The sequence below is a fragment of the Monopterus albus genome, unplaced genomic scaffold (genome assembly GCF_001952655.1).
Source record: "Monopterus albus unplaced genomic scaffold, M_albus_1.0 scaffold96.1, whole genome shotgun sequence".
Classification (NCBI taxonomy): domain Eukaryota; kingdom Metazoa; phylum Chordata; class Actinopteri; order Synbranchiformes; family Synbranchidae; genus Monopterus; species Monopterus albus.
The window spans coordinates 2,498,745-2,504,727 of record NW_018127976.1 but is presented as its reverse complement, the minus strand read 5'-3'; the positions used below and the strand labels follow the sequence as shown (position 1 = coordinate 2,504,727).

Genomic DNA, 5,983 nt, shown 5'->3' with positions numbered 1-5,983 from the left:
TCATTGTCTGAAACCATTTCTGGTGCTTTTTAAAGTCTGCTTTGGGTCATTGTCCTGCTGTAAGACCCATGGCCACTGACAGAGACCCAACTTTCTGACACTGGGCCCTACATTTTGCCCCAGAATTCATTGGTAGTCTTCAGATTTCATAACGCCATACACAAGGTTAAGCCATCCAGTACCTGAAACAGTAAAGCAACCCCAGAACATCAGTGAACCTCCACCATGTTTGACTTTAGGGGCCGTGTTCTTTTCTTTGAAGGCCTCATGTTGTTTTCTGAAAACAGTAGAATGATGTGCTCGACCAAAAAGCTTTGTTTCAGGCTCATCTGTCCACAGGACATTCTCCCAGAAGGATTGTGGCTTCCTCAGGCAGGTTTTGGCAAATCCAATCTGGTTTTTTATGTTTCTGTGTCAGCAGTGGGGCCCCCTGGGGCTCTTACCATAGTGTCCCTTGTCATTCAGATGGCGACAGATAGTGCGAGCTGACACTGTTGCACCCTATGCCTGCAGGTCAGCCTGAACTGGTTTGAAAGTTGATTGAGGCTCTTTATCCATCATTCAAACAAGGCTTGGTTGCAATTGTCATTTATTTTTCTCTTTTGTCCACATCCAGGCAGATCAGCTACAGCGCCATGGGCTGTAAACATCTTGACAGTGTTGTGCACAGTGGACACAGGAACAGCCAGATCTCTGGAGATGGACTTGTAGCCTTGAGACTGTCCAGGCTTTTCCACTATTGTGGTTCTTAAATCCTCAGACAATTCTTTGCTCTTTTTTCTTTTCGCTATGCTCAGTGTGGTCCACACTACACAAAGGCTGAGTCATCTTTTCTCCATTTTAACTGGTTCAAGTGTGATTTCTATGTTTCCAGCACCTGCTGATTGCTACAAGTGAGTTTCATTACAAATTAAAGGAGCATCACATGCTGGAAATACAACTATTTCTGATGAATTTGAAAAACTGTCAATAATTTTGAAAGGAAGCAGAAACTGTGCTGGCAGAAAAATAGAGCCCTAAAAGTCGCAACGCACCAAGCCAATGGCTGTCTGCTGTCAGGCTTCGAGGGTCTCGCAGTGCTCATCCTCCTGGTGTGTCCAGCACTATTGGCACAAGTCAGCCTCTGTCAGCAGTGTTCGTTTTGTACGTTCTGCACATAAAATAACACAGAAATAACTTCCCAACCACAAGGTGGTGGTATCTGTATTCACCATTCACAAAGGGAAATTCAGTTAATTGCACATCATTTGGAAAGGCATACCACCTGTCTATTTTTGGGCTGTTTCTCCCATTCTTCTTTGCAGTACCTCTCAAGCTCCATCAGGTTGGATGGGGAGCATCAGTGCACAGCCATTTTCAAATCTCTCCAGAGATGTTCAATCAGGTTCAAGTCTGGGCTCAGGCTGGACCACTCACGGACATTCACAGAGTTGTCCCGTAGCCATTCCTTTGTTAACATGGTTGTGTGCTTAGGGTTGGTGTCCTGTTGAAAGATAAACCATCGCCCCAGTCTGAGGTCCAGAGCGCTCTGGAACAGGTTTTCATCAAGGATGTTTCTGTACTTTGCTGCAGTCATTGTTTCCTTGATCCTGACTAGTCTCAGGATCTAGGATGTAGTCGGCAGGACTAATTCCTGCCGCTGAAAAACATCCCCACAGCTCAATGCTTCTACCACCATGCTTCACTGTAGGGATGCTATTGGCCAGGTGGTAAGTGGTGCCTGGTTTCCTCCAGACATGAGTTCAATCTTTGTTTCATCGGACCAGAGAGTTTTGTTTCTCGTGGTCTGAGAGACCTTCAGGTGCCTTTTGGCAAACACCAGGTGGGCTGCCATGTGTTTTACTGAGGAGTGGTTTCCGTCTGGCCACTCTACCATACAGGCCTGATTGGTGGAGGGCTGCAGAGATGGTTGTTCTTCTGGAAGGTTCTCCTCTCTCCACAGAGAAATGCTGGAGCTCTTTCAGAGTGACCATCGGGTTCTTGGCCACCTCCCTGACTAAGGTCCTTCTCTCTCGATCGCTCAGTTTGGCCGGGCGGGCTGCTCTAGGAAGAGTCCTGGTGGTTCCAAACTGCTTCCATTTCTGGATGATGAAGGCCACTGTGCTCATTGGGATCTTCAATGCTGCAGAAATCTTCCTGTACCCTTCCCCAGATTTGTGCCTTGATACAATCCTGTCTCAGAGATCTACAGACAATTCCTTGGACTTCATGGCTTGGTTTGTGCTCTGACATGCACTGTTAACTGTGGGACCTTTATATAGACAGGTGTATGCCTTTCCAAATCATGTCCAATTAACTGAATTTCCCTTTGTGAGTGGTGAATACAAATACTACCACCTTGTGGTTGGGAAGTTATTTCTGTCACGCATGTGCAGAACGCAGGGATTACGCGGTAGAAGATGAATGAATGAATGTGCAGAATGTACAGTATGTGCTAGTTGGCCATAGGCTACAGTCTGGGCGAGGTGTTCAAGTGTCAATTTTTCACCCTGACTGACCTAGACAAAGCTGACATGAGGCGACGCAAAGGTTGGCCTTTGTCACTACTATTTCTTTCACTTCATCCTGGTGTGTCTCTGCACTAAGAGTCACTAAATTCCCTCATCTGTAGCCACCACAAACCATGAGTCATGAGCCAAACTAGAGCAGAGAAGTGTTCAAGAGTTCAAAGAAACTACACACGACTGAACCTATGGTACCTTACTCCTCTGAAAATAATGTAACCTAGGAGGGATTAGTGGTTCTTTTATATTTAAAGTATTGCTTGTTCACAGCTCTCCTGTGATGTATATGTCTGCCTTTTGAATTTGGATAAAATCCCTTCAGGTCTTTGGATCAGTGCTCTGTCCATGATCCATACCAGACTGCAGTCCTAGTGACATGACCCCAAAGCCTCACTGTCTGTCTGGCCATTCAGATAAGGTCCTCCTGATTTCTAATCCCTGCTCCTCCTTCCTTAATCTAATCTATGATGGATTAACAACACACAAGGCTAACAGCATTCCCTTACTAGTCTAAAGCAAGATCTGCTAAACACCAGTTTATCAAAGTTATATTGGCCTTTGATTAACACTGTGGCCCATTCTGACTTCAGATAAACAAGATACTAGTTGTTCTACTGTGCCATCCTAGGGGGAATTCAACAATGAAGTAACATTAACAGCATTACAGTCTCTAACACCTCTAAATGTCTTGAGTCCAGTCATTTCACAGTCATTAATAAGTTGAATTCTTGAGCCAGAATTGATTGACAAGTACCAAATGAACATAATGTAATAATTTTTTAGTATATTACTTGTGTCATGTAGAAAATAATTATTTAAGAATGTAATTATGTAAGAATGTTAACACTCTGTTATAATTTTTTAGTATATTACTTGTGTGGTGTAGAAGAGAATTATCTATGTAGAGATACTGCTTGCAAACCAATGATGGTAAGATGATGTCATGGGGTAGGACTGGATAAGTCTGACTTCTTCCTACTACATTCAAGCATGTACTAGGTATAAGCAAATTGATATTGGATTAGCATTTGTTGGATATGTGTAAAATTATGTGTGTTGACATATCAACTGTCTTTACATGCTTGAAAGAATAAATCAAATCAAATCAAACATACCTTATGCATTTGCTCAAGAATTTAAAGACATTTTTGTAAATATGTATGCCCAAATTCTTTCAAAGACCTGTATGAGATAACTGTATTCATGTCATGCCATGCTTTTAGCTTGTTGGTGGCGGTCTATAAAGGTAACATTTACATTTAGTATGATTACCTAATCAAGTTTAAATGGATTTCATTGGGCTTATATTACACCAACTTCTTCTTACTAAATTTTTGGATTTACAGTAATACAACACACATGCACAGCTTTATTTTTTTGTCACATAGCAGGTCTTTAAATTGAGTTACATTCATTTCCTGGAGACTCACCCTAACCTTAACCATCACCACTACTTGCCTAACCCCAACCCTTAACCTAGCCTTAACCTAACCCTAAAATTGCACCAAGTCATTTTCCTAAAATTCAACAATTTACTTTGTGGGGACCTGCATCTGGTTTCCAAGAGGAAGGTGAATCCCCAGTTTTAAATGGGTTCCCAGTTTTGGATCCCCACAAGAATAAAAATGCTAGGCCACCCACAATGTTGATCTGAGAGGAATGAATGGAAAAGAAAGGGCACAAGGTGATTTGTTTTCTGCCGGCAGCTCAAAACAACAGCATGTATGTGGGAGTACATATGTATGTGTGTGTGTGTGTGTGTGTGTGTGTGTGTGTGTGTGTGGGTTTGTGTGTGTCTGCGTGCACTACATACATTTTCACACCAACATACTGTACATTTTGAGGTTGGGGTCATAAAGATGGTCAGTTTTGTATATAATTTCTGAAGAGCATGAAAATAGTATGACAAGATGCCATTTAGAAGCTTTTAAGGATCCTCAACTTCTCCTTGCATGTGTGTCCATCTCTGAGTAAAAGTATTTTATAGTTAAAATCAGACCCTACCTGGGATGCTGCAAAGAACTGATAGCTTGAAAGAGTGAAGACTACAGAAGCAAGAGACCCTCCTGGCTCCTTCTCAATGACAACCAGTTACCTCTGGATAACTGACTTATAGCAGAAATTATGTACAAAGAATAGTTTACAACACAGTGGTAATCAGTGCACATACTGATTTCTCTGATCTGACAAGAGTACAATATACATCTGGTCGAAGCCACTCAGCTTCTACATTAGTGTAGCAGAGCCAAATGCAAACAGTAACACTGAATGAGAGATCTACTCACCGGGTGTGTGCTGTGTGTCCTCAAGCAGGTGATAGCAGAGCGTGTGTGAAAGACAGAGCTTATTCTCACAGTGCCTCCAACATTACTGAGCCCTGGGTTGTGCCGGGAGATTGTGTAGGCTGAGAGAGATTCAGAGTGACTGGGAAGACTCCCTCCTTCTCCCTCTCTGTCTCTGTCTCTTTCTGCTCCCTATGAGTCTGTCACAGACCATGTGCCTGAAATACCTCTACCAAACAACTGCTCCACAAATGTACACACACACACATATGCTGCGTTTCCATTCCTTGTGGGGACTTTACATTTACTTACATTCATTTCCTGTAGACTTATCCTAACCTTAACCATAACCACTACCTGCCTAACCATAACCCTGACCCTAACCTCATCCTAACCCTAAACCATGTTGCCACCCTAAAATTCAATGATTTCCTTGTGCGAACTAGCTTCTGGTCCCCACAAGGATGGCCAAGTCCCCTCAGTGTGAGTGTGTCATGATGCAAGTAATACAAAGGTACACACACACACACACACACACACACACACACACACACACACACACAGATTTGTTTTAATTTGACACAGGGACTTTACATTGAATTACATTCAGTTCCTGGAGATGAAGCATAACCTTAAACTAACCACTATTTGTATAACACTAACCCTAACGATAAACCAAGTTGTCACCCTAAAATTCATAGATTTATGTGGTGGAGCCCTGCATCTGCAATAAATGCATAAATATGATACAATACACATAATATTTCCATCCATTTCTCACACAGAGATACTTTAATTTTGTCATAAAACCAGCATAATTTGACTTTTTGTTGCTGCTTACCATAAAAAAACAACTTAAGGTGACTTGTGAGGGATAAACAAACTGGGTCTTGACATTATAGTGTACAGTACCACATTCATTAAAATTAGGTTTAAATACCTTGAATGTTAGGCATCCATGTTTGGTGTGCTCAGTGTCTTGGCAAAGGACACTTTGACTTTGTGGGCTGCAGGCACCGAGATTCAAACCTGTAATCTTCCTGTTGGGAGACAACTGCTCTACCCACCGCACCACTGTACTCATGTAACAGTGACCTGGAACTTGTACACTTCTTTTTTGAAGATTTCTTTATGATCTACTCTTGTTTGATTGTACCAAATTTGTACATCAAAAGGACAAATCGTCAAATGAATTAA

At 42.2% G+C, this 5,983-nt stretch overlaps 1 protein-coding gene across 1 annotated transcript in view; it reads right to left on the bottom strand.

Annotated features, from left to right (window-relative positions):
• Positions 1-4,986, bottom strand: part of palmdb (palmdelphin b) — a 56,223-nt gene extending 51,237 nt beyond the window's left edge. The window contains exon 1 of the mRNA XM_020608945.1: positions 4,790-4,986. The gene's annotated coding sequence lies outside the window, so the exon portion shown is untranslated. The remainder of the gene's footprint in view (positions 1-4,789) is intronic.
• Between the last annotated feature and the right edge of the window lie 997 nt (positions 4,987-5,983).